The following is an 11,867-nucleotide window of genomic DNA, read 5'->3' as shown; positions in this document are numbered from 1 at the left end:
TAACGCTTAACAAGTTTGATATTTGAATCACACTATTTTTTCTACAAATATTGTCGTCATCAAAGTTATACTGTTCAAATTTTTAGGAAAAATAAAATAAGATTTCAATATAAAGCACAACTTTAAAACGATAATGGCAATGAATCATTTCCTATAGTCTCTCAAGCACGAAAAATCAGTAACAATTATTCTTTTTAAATTCTTATAATTTTATGATTTACAAAATCAAAATAAACTTCTATGAAATGTTGTAAAATGTGACTGATACTGCAAAATGGGGAAAAAATTACTGCATTCATACTCATACAACATATGTTTTCTTTTGAACAATATTTATTTAGAAAACGATTGCAGGCGAAGTCGATAAATGTTCCTATCATATACAAAAAAAAAATGTTAAGGCAAAAATGATCTAATTACAGAAAAAAAATAATAAATCCGGAAGAAATGCAATATAGAAAACGATTTATTGATCTAAATTACTTTTTTTTAAACTAATTTGAAATTTTACACTTAGTTTAATTTGAGATGAAAACTAAAAATTCTAATAGAACAGAAACTCAGTATCAAGCTTAAACTGTCAGTACTGTTATTTTTCAATTTTTTTTTTTTTTTTTTTTTTTGGTCTTTCTAAAAATGATATTTCGTAAACTATTGGTCATAATTTTTATATTAGTGGCCACGTCTCAGACATCTCTTATCAGTTCTTGCGTTCTCTACTAAAATAGACTTCTCCCAAAATTTGAAAAAAAAAAATACAATTTTGTAGGGCACGGTAAGTTAATAATTTTATATGTGAGCACTAGTTTCTTTGTTCTTTAATTGACACTGCCTTATGATCCATTTTCTTTCCTATAACTTCATTTGTAATACAGATGTGCTCACACTTCCTACAGAGTCCACTAAGTTTTAAATTTAGATTTGAAATTTGTGAAGAAGAAGAAGAAGAATTCTCTACCTGCGAACGAATATAAGTCTACAATTTCTTAACTGTAGAAAATGTATATACATGTATTCTTCCCATAAAAGATCTAGTAATCTTATATAAACATCAATCAGAGTATAAAAGTGATAAGGATGCCTTAATAATAATACTTGTAAAATGTCACACGGAATTTGCTCGTGTTTTGTGATTACATGTATCAGGGAATCAGACATGCATATTTATGACTTTGAAATTACTCATTGTTTTGTGATGAATTACAATAATTTTGACATCCAGAGCAGGTGACAATGTTGACCCCCTTCCGATCATAATGAAACAGAATGTTCTCTTTTTAAATTAAGAGAAAAATAAACAGCATGATTGTATAACAAATTGAATATGGCAAACATAATTATTCCGAAACTAGATTTATGGTTCAATGAATTATCGAAATGTTCCCCAAAATTGAGCAATTATATGGCTGATTAGAAAAACATTGAAATCTCAGCACCCTCTGTATTCATGGCCACTCATTGTCCACTCTTCAATGTGCTTCAAACTTTTGCCTCATTAGTCAAGCAGAATTCATCTGGGTGTTTAATCTTCTTCAGTTAAGCGCTTGACGACAAGAGCAAATGGCGGCTAAATCTGCTTCCTCGGTAGTCAATTACACATTGATCAGCATTTAGTCATTCAAACATCTCGTCACAATGATCTCTTTTTTCTTCATCCCCTCTTAAACGAGTCGCCATTAATGTCATGATCCTCTCTATGTTTTGAAACAGGTGACCGGACGCTTCGTAGAAAAAAAAAAATGACGTAAAATATTCAAATCATGCTAATATTGCTACCCCATTAAAGAAAATCTTTACCTTCTTGTGGAAAAATGCATTAATGTGACATTACTTTGACTTGTTTTCTATAGTCCGGTTCGAATCTGTTTACATCTCAAAACTGTGGAACTGGGAAAAAGCTTCATTTGAATCCGTTTAGCATGCGTTTCATTCACAGAATTTATATTTCGTTGGACGGAAAAAAATCAAAATTTTCCAAGTTGTCAATTGGATGAACATAAGTAAAAATATTCAAACACATTTATATCCAATATGCTAACGAAGAATGATTATAATGGATATACCATTAACAAGAATATTGAGAGGGTATAGAGAAAAATGTTGAGGAGAAAATCATATTTTCTGCAAAGTATCAAATACTACTTTTTATGTTTGTTATCATGCAGTATTATCATAAATTGCCATCTCTTTAAAAGTGAAAAAAAAACCCACAAAAGCTGAATTACTGAAAAAAAGCAGTTGATTTGATTTTAGAACACAAAATGTTCCCCCGATTTATTGAGGATTTATATAACAACCCTTAAAAAACCAGAGCACTAACAATTAAGAGTAAGACATTTATTCATAAATTATTCATTGTCAAACAATAATTAAAAACAGGTACCGGATACCTCTATAAATCGTTTTCCTCTTTATAGCTGAAATAAACTGCTTGCCTACTGTACTTTACTGGAAAGTGCTTATATTGCCAATGCTCCGCGCTCTTTGATACTAGACAATCTAATAGGTTTATAATTAATGGCCGTGCTAATCCTTACGATGTCATATAACATTCATTTGGGCCTTTTTTAAGTTATCAAGAAATGTACGAAATCTCGCACAGTAGAGTGCGAAAATAAACTAAAAAGAGCGAACTGTTTTTGATGATTATTCGCTACTGATGTATTAAATATATTCTTTCTAGTAGCAATTTATTTCAAATATTTGCATTGAGATTTTTTGCTGATTTTCATACTCGTGCTAGACGGTATAAATTAAATGGAGTCTGGGTTCTTCTCAAAAAACACCGTCCGCCATCAGGTCGGCGCTTATTCCACCAAAAGATAAAAGAAAAATAATCCTCCGCAAACACCATTCGAGTGCCCTCGGCAGTTATCAATGCTATTACTTGTTAATTTACTCCCTTGCCGGACTGTAAAACAGTAAACCTTTGACCTTTATGTACATATGAATAAGAGGTCCGGAATTTCTTGTGAGATTTCGTTATCCTTTTGCTGAATACTGGCATCTGAGGCATTCCTTATAAACCATGGTATTTCAATAAAAAGTCATCCCTTTAAAATCAAATTTTATTTTGCTCATTAAAAAGTCGCGTTTCTTAATATGACACACGTAATAAATGATTAGGTAATGTTCATATATTTCTTTAAATGGAAGATCCTGAAAATATCAACAAATAAATTCTATTATTATATAGTCTATTTATAGTCCCTACATAATGTATGCAAACGCAAACGGTTCATAACACTACATTTTTACCAGATTTCATAGCCCATTAAATCGCTTTAATTCGACTTACAAAAAATTCGGGGTATAAAAAAAAAGATGAAGGGAGGGAACTCTTAACACATGGTACCCACTTTCGTCAATGAAATACTTTTAAATCAAATTATCTTAAGTTTTACTTTCTATTCATAACTATTCACATATAAACAATCTACATTTCTACCAAAGTTCATTCCGAAATTCCGTATACTTCCCGAGATATGCTGAAATCAATTCCAACATCCCACCCCTTTTTTTTTACTACTCGAAATTAGCTTGAGCCCCTGGTCCTTTTTTGTAACAGCCGATTTTTTAAGTCGGATTAAAACGATCTAAAGGCCTGTGCCAGATCTGAAGCAGAATTCACTGGAGAGTCAGTCAGTGCACTTGTAGAGGCGACTGTGATGTCACAAACGACACCTCAATTAACGCTTTAAGGGAGCCGACTGGGGTTTTATTGTGTGAAGACTACTATAGAGAAATTCTTTAATTTTATACCATATGTACCTTACATTGACTTCAGTATATATGCCAAGTTTATTGAAAATCTACCGCTTGATTATTTTTTAGGAACCATCTCAAAATACAGGTACATTTTCTATAGGATTATATAGGAAAAATGCTATTTTTTGCCCTTCGGAGCAAATTATACAAATGCTACTATAGACTTTTTTGCTCAAATTATATTACATGTAATTGATGAATAAAACTATATTTTACATTTTATCCAAGAAGCACAAAATTCTACCGTCTGGTTTCCAGAGGTAGCATCTCAAAATGTCGAAATGCATGATATTTTCCTGTTTTTATGGAGTATTACAAAACGTGACAGATACCACAGATTTACATAAAAAATGATAGAATTGATTGTAATATCCTCAATTTCCTATGTTTAAAATTTCAAGAGCATCTATTTGATACTTTTTTTTTATTTTATGACATAATTAATGACCCGACTTAAAGAACTTCGGTTTTTCATAACGTCAAAAACTCACTGTACGACGTCTATCTACCCATCATTTGAAAAATCGTTTAAAATATCAGTTATTTAAAAACCCCAGGCGGCCCCCTTAAACAGCAGTTTCAACGGCCGGAGCCAGCCATATATCTGAGCAGGGAAAACATTAGGCAAGCCTATTGCCTTATTTTCATAGAAAAATTTACGGAAGTTATAACTAGTAATAAATATCTGGACATTATTTAATCTTTCTGCGATAGAAGTTCGTAAATGAAAATGGTGTCGTCATGTATAACGTAGCCTTCAATGTTTAATTTACGCGAATCCGGACTATATAATAAAACAATTATGGGCTATTTCGGTGGTGAATATGGTTTGATATTCATCAGAAAAATAGCAATATTGACCTTGGCTTCGCCTCGGTCAATATTGAAATTTTTTTATGAATATCAAACATATTCACCTTTCAAAAAGTCCATAATTGTATAAAACAATTTACACTTTCAATTGTTCATCCAGCTATTTTATATCTTACCATGCATACAGAAAAAAAATATTCCTCTTTCCATTAATTATTCCTGTTCAGTTTTGAAAGGCCCTTTTAGGGTAGTACAAATTCTCTGTAAAATCAGCTCATTAGCTCATTTCTCCTAAAACACGCCAGAAAAAAGAATAAAATCACTCTAATGTCAATAGTCAATTATCTTTGGAACGAAAAATATTCACTATGACATGTATTTACCCTATTCTGTAAAAGATATTGAGACATCGATCCCATATTTTGGACATTTTCGAGACTATATTTAGAATAGGTTTATGTCACCTACATGCTAGAGTATGTTATTGAAACAACAACAACAACAAAAAATCTTAATTTTGATTCCTTTATAGTAGAGACCTGGTATTTGGACATATGTATATGCATTTCCCATCCATCAAGGAATCTCCATGCTTTAGTCAAGATCATATTTAGAGGTCAAAGGTCAAACATAATGACGTCATATACCTATTCTTTTGATTTTATTTTTTACTAATTTTATTTATTTATTTATTCATTGCATTGATTTTTGTTAATCTTCAAAATACCTGAACTCATGTTTTAATTTTCCTCAGTTTGACAAATTTTAATCTTTGATCCATTATATCATTCTGTTATTTTTTTGTCAAATTTCATTTTCTTCTCTTAGATCTAAAAGTGTAGCTTTGCAATTCCCAGGCTATGTTCTATTTTTACACCATATCGCATTAAGATGTACTGGTATCAATATATTTTTTTCTGAATTATAGTAACAAAATGGTTTCTTTCATACAGCATCACACATATTTGTAATATACATGTATCAATAGTAAATTTTTAAACAATACACATTATAATGTTGAATGTGTGTTTAAACCCTCTTCTTACAGGAGTCTGACAGGCTATATATAAAACTATGTGGAGAAAATGTGTGGTTGAGTTTCTTTCATGTTACACATAAAGAAAGATTTTATGTCTTAGAAAAATTATCAAACTTTTAAACAATTTGAATTTTAGGGAAAATATGTGTTGTACTAAATTGATAAGAGGAAATGGAATGGTTTAATATCAAATCACAACGTACGATTAATTTCAGTTTTGTTAGGTTTGCTTGATTCATTTATTGCAGCCCGGAGGACCGGGCTGCTCTATACATATAAGTTTAAGTGTTGGTATATGGGGATTGAGGTGGGAGAAGTTATTCAGAATTAAAGGTTTTCTAAACATTAAAAAGATTGTTAATCAGAATGTTCTTTCCCTTTATAAATTACGGGATACACAATATATTTACTTCCATAAAGTGAATCTGTAAAAATATATATGTTTTTCCTATTTGATATATAAAGTTGCTTATCATTTACTATCGAAAAAACGACAGGTCCCCTTTATTAGAACATCGAATTTTACTTATCGCATAAAAACGTAAAAACGTACTTTACACAGTTCGTATTTTATATTCTTAAAGTGAAAGACATTTTTGAAAATAGGTGATGCATGTGTCTGGTTTCAATTTATATTTTATGCAGCCAACATTTACTTGAGGAATTGATAAAGTTTAAAAGGGTATCGTTTTTATTCGATTTTCATCCGACTATAAGTCTTCAAAATATTCTCGACTATCGTCTCCATCAATTAGACGCATGCCTTTTTCACACATATCGAAGCGGTTTGATGATCAAGACTCATTTCCATTGTTTACTTTATTTCCCGGGCGACAATTGATGGTTACATTAATGTTTTCTTGTTATTTTGGATATTTGTTCAAATTGATACGTCATGTAACTCTCATGTACTAATATGTGATACTGTTTCAGAGAGAGAGAGAGAGAGAGAGAGAGAGAGAGAGAGAGAGAGAGAGAGAGAGAGAGACGAGGGGATGAAATCTATAAAACATATCGACGATACTTTAAGACCAGTTTGGTGTGAATGAAAAATTTACTTCAATAGGAGAGATGGCTTGTAAATAAGCTACATACATGTACTGTTATTCTATACATATCTTTTTTTCTACTTGTTCTAATTGAAAAAAAAAAATAAAATACATAACCACGTTACAACTTCGTTAATAACATCAGCATTCTTCCACTCTCAGCCCTCTTCAATCATGTATATAGTATCCGGTATAACTTTTTGTGCTATACACTAGTTTACAACAAAACAAAATTAGTATACATGTAGTTAAAAGAAAAGTGCACTTATTTATAATTGAATATTAAGAATAATAATGATATCTAACAAATATCTTACAAACATTTATTATTTTTTGCAACATGATTTGATCTATAAATTTATAAACTAATCAATTTTGCATCTTTTGTGATAGTGTGAATATTCAATCGGGAGCAAAACATGAGCTGCAAATATCACGTTAGAATCTCAGAAAGTGTGTATTGTGTTACTTAAGCAATTTAAAAAGGTAAATAAATTCAATGGTACTACATCGGTGATTAGCCGGGATTTTATACAGATCTACAGACGCCAGTTGACCACCAGAAGGTCTTTATTTTGAAAACAAACACCTCAATAATAGATCACTGAGCGGATTTACACCATTCAAAACAAATGAGGTCAACAAAAATCGGTGTGAAGTTGTAACTTTAGTCTTCTGTATACAGTCGGGTTCAATATTTGTGGAAAGTATTAAAGCCTCTGTCTGACTTTGATGTGATGGTGATTTGTTGGTTATCATTATATGTCAACAATTAAACTAACTGGTACGCCTGTGCAAGAACAGAATCAGATATATGTCTGATTTGCACATGCGCTGACTGATGCTGTATCCAAAAGACGTTCTTCTTCATTTGCCGAAGAGGGCTTGAAAAAAATCAAGTCGTGAAAATGAAAGAAAACTAAATTAAAAAAATATCCATTTTCAGATTTAACATTTGGAATTTCGGATTATAGTAATAAGTTTGGAGAAGTGTTTTGTCTTGCAAGTTTTAATTTCCATGTCTATATGTATGTGTAGCTCTCCATGTTTTTAAATTTGGAGACATCCATGTATATATATATATATATATATATATATATATATATATATATATATATATATATATATATATATATATATATATATATATATATATATATATATATATATTGAATTTATAAATTAGTTTATATTTTCATTTAATATCAGTATTTCTATCGATATGATACTATCAAGTTTTCTTTCTGGTTTGTACATGTAATGCTTATGTAGGACAAGTTAGAACAATTTCTTTGATAGTTTGGATTTTCTTTGGACGGTGACCTGCTTTAACATGTCATATCATTGAGTCAAAGAGTGACAAGCTGTGCATTTTGCTTCCAGGAATGTATTAGCAAATGAAATTTGAAAAATATACGATGTATTAATGAATAAAACAAATAGTAGCGACGGAAAAGCAACGGACGATAACTCTAATATATATTTGCTAAACTAGTGTTGTCAAATAAACGATCAGCCGTGTATTACGGATTGATACAATAAGATGACGATATGCATAATCACAAAAGATTTTCGGAAACCTTCGTGAGGTGTTATATTACTGCAAGTGTATATGGATGAAAGTAAATACATGACATCATTTCAGCGGGAATAAATAAAAATGAAATATTCGTTTCAAGAGAAAAGAAATGAATTTCAGAATATACACACTGAAAACCTGATTTTATAAAATAAAAAAGTACTTTCTACGAAAATAAAATCTAAAAGATAATTTCAAATTCTTGTAATTTTCAAATTGTTGTATTCAATACCAAATCAAGTTCAATCACATGGACTGTTTGTTTTGAATTTGTAAAGTGAAAGTACAATGACTTACGACGATGAGACCAATGACTGAATGAGGGTCAGCGTGATATATCAGTGTCTGTTTTTTTTTTTTATTTTTCATAAGTTAAAATTGTATAAAAAATAAGACAAACTTTATCCTAGATACATATATATGCACGCAGAAATGATAGTTTACATGGTATGCCCCTAATTCCATTTACCCCCCCCCCCCCCCCGTCTCCAAGCCAACTCAACAACCCTGATTCAGCATTCAGCAGCAGTTACAAGATCAATTATTAATATTAATCCATAAAAAAATTTAACAATACATGTCTTCAAACTAAAGTCATAAAAATGACATGATAACCAAGAACTTTGTGCATCATCACGTGTTATTGAAAGAAACTACTTGTGTAATGTATACATGTGAGTGAATTTAGAAAGAATAATTATTGTATCGAGACTTAATTCTTATACATGAACGTGAGGAATATTCCAAAATATAAATTTATGGGTGACAGTAAACATATCTTCATTCTTTTGACTCATGCAATACTCTTTTGAAGTATAATATCCAGTTTACCTTTTTTTACTACTTCCTAATATTAAAATAAAATGTAAGTTTGATATTATATATATGTTATTCATCAACATCTTTTTACATGCTGAAGCTTTCTGATGCAATAACACAATTTCTGATTATAATATCAAGCTTCATAACTCTAAGCCTCTCCTCTTTCAAAGCAATCATCATCTGTGAAAAAAATCTTTTTTCCTCCTAGTAAGAATCCTATTCATACATTTTTATTGCATATATTGTAGTTCGTTCTCTCTCTCTTTTTTATTGGGGGGGGGGGTACAGATTTTTTTTTTTTTTTTTTTTTTTAGGAATTCTGATCAAAGAACTCTAGCTGGAGAAATATCATGGCAACACTCTTTGTTTCAAGAAATGAAAAAAAAAAAAAGGAAAACACAAAAATTATCATAACTTTTTTTCCAACCATTTTAAAAAAAATAAAGCTGTTTTGGAAATGGTTTTGAAACCTCGTAAATATAAAGTGTTGCTTTTTAAATTAAAAAAAATGCTTTTAAAAATCATAACCCATAGCTACAGATAGAAGGTAAACACTATTATAGTGGAGATACATGTAATTCATCCCATTTCGTAGGGAAAAGTACATGTTAATGGTTTCTTTTCTATTGGAACAGATGTGAATGTTTGCTCATAATTACGCTTAAAATGTATGGACTAAACTGATACACAAAGCGAGACTACTCTAAGACTTGTGACGTACACATTCTACTCAATCCTCTCGGACTTTTCCAACAAGCGGAAAAAACAACCTCGAATGAGTTACCTCTTGAAAAAAATGTAGGGACATCTCTTATCTGTAGAGAATGGAGCTTAATTTCTTTAAATATAAAGATGTTACCTATTTATACCATAGAAGGGACAATCAACTACAACAATACCTTGATAAATAGAATACGACTCGATCATTTTTTTTTTTTTTTGGTTTTAAATACTTTTAATTATTTAAAAAAACTTGTTGCGTTTTCCGAGCTTGCCAGAAAGTTTTTAAGACCCAAGAAGATGCGATAGCTCCAAGCCAAGAAATACCGTATCCCGCACATGACGCAGATTCAAGTTAATAAAAAAGTTAGTAAAGTTAAAAACGAGAGGCCCGAGGACCTTTACGGTCATTTGAGTATAATACAATCCTGTAAAAGATCCATGGAACAGTAAATTATATATATTTACATCAGGGACATATATACTAACGTATGTCCCCGTTTACATCCATAGAAGATATTCTCTTTTAATTAATTAGTGGTAGGGCATTCGCTTCGTGATCAGGAGGCCCGGATTTGATCATCATTCGCCGCGCCGAGTCATACCTAAGACGTAAACATAGGTAGTGACTGTTCCTTCGCCAAGCGCCCCTCACTAGAAGTGAATGTCACGGGTCTTTCGAATGAGACATTTAAAAAAATCGAGGTCCCTGCAGTGTCACGATAGGCGTTGGCACGATAAAGAACCCTCACTGCTCATGCTGCTTAATGGTCCTGAGTGCCGAGTTTTGAAATTAAAAGCCCTTCACCGGTACATGGTGATTTCTCTATATGAGTGAAAAATTCTCGAATGGGACGTAAAACAACATACAATCATGCCTTTATTTCTTATTTAAAAATAAGAACTCTTAGACTACTTTCATCAATCAGTAAACGCCGGTTAGTACATGTACCAGTTTTTCAAGCCACCTGTATAGATGCTTATGCAGTGTGCTTTTCAGTCAATGATACACGTACATACAATGACGTACATATCAATAAAATATTTAAAGTTCATATTAAGCCTACTTTATATGTATGATTCTTTATGCAGACATTAATATAATGGATTAAACGCCATCTTTTGTTATACTGGGATTATCGGTTGCAGCTATTGCAGAAAGAAAACATAACACGCGGAATCATCTATAAGCGTGTATTTTCTCTGCAATAGCTACAACGTTAATTCCTGTACTAATAAACAACGAAAAATTTTATGGTTGAAATTAGCACAAAATAAACTGAAACTCATAGAATGATCAGGGATTAACAAAATAATTCTGTATATGCCGTGAAATCTACACTCTATTACACCAAATGTAATTTCTAACAGTGGTTATAACTTTCACAATTTTGGAAGAAGGACTCTTGCTCATCATACATATAATTATGCACTTACTTTTTATGCTAAATATCCAGGAGCAGAAAAAAAATTTCAAATAACTAATGCATTTTTCACTCTAACAACAATAGAGCTCCACCCTAACACTAGAACCTCTGTCCAAGGGGCCATGAAATTAATTTTGGAACAGACGTCCTTGTTCATTATATCTCATTATGTCTTTGCTCTTGGTTTGTTTGCTAAATATTCGGGAGGAGAGAAGATGATTTTCGAAGAATTTACACGTTTTCCCTAAATGATTTATAAAGCCCCACTCTAACACCAGAAACCCTGACCTTAGGGCTATAAATTTCAAAATTGTGGTAGAGACCTTTTAAGTAAAATGCTTATTAAAATCATGCCAACAGTTTGACTACTTGATATCCAGGAGCAAATTAGAAGATTTTTAAAGACTGCATTAATTTTGATAGTTTAGCCTCATTCCTCAAACCCCAGGGGTGCAGAAACCATAAATTTCACAATGGTTGTTTCCTTTCACCCATAGATGCAATATGCTAAAATCGGTTGAAATTGGTTCAGTGGTTCCAGAGATGAACTGAAAATGTTCACAAGTTAACGTAAGACGATGGACGAATGCAGATAGACGAATACAGATAGCAAGAGTGACTCAGGTGATCGTACAACTAAATGAAGTGCT

At 31.4% G+C, this 11,867-nt stretch overlaps 1 protein-coding gene across 1 annotated transcript in view; it reads left to right on the top strand.

Moving 5' to 3' along the window:
* LOC133201479 (cytoplasmic tRNA 2-thiolation protein 1-like) overlaps positions 1–11,867 on the top strand; it is a 319,235-nt gene that overhangs the window by 39,476 nt on the left and 267,892 nt on the right. The window lies entirely within an intron of this gene.

Source organism: Saccostrea echinata, unplaced genomic scaffold, assembly GCF_033153115.1.
Source record: "Saccostrea echinata isolate AGI-Se365-2 ecotype Australia unplaced genomic scaffold, CSIRO_AGI_Sech_v1 ptg000044l, whole genome shotgun sequence".
In the NCBI taxonomy this organism is placed as follows: domain Eukaryota; kingdom Metazoa; phylum Mollusca; class Bivalvia; order Ostreida; family Ostreidae; genus Saccostrea; species Saccostrea echinata.
The sequence above is the reverse complement of the archived record's forward strand: the minus strand, read 5'-3'. Positions and strand labels throughout refer to the sequence as shown.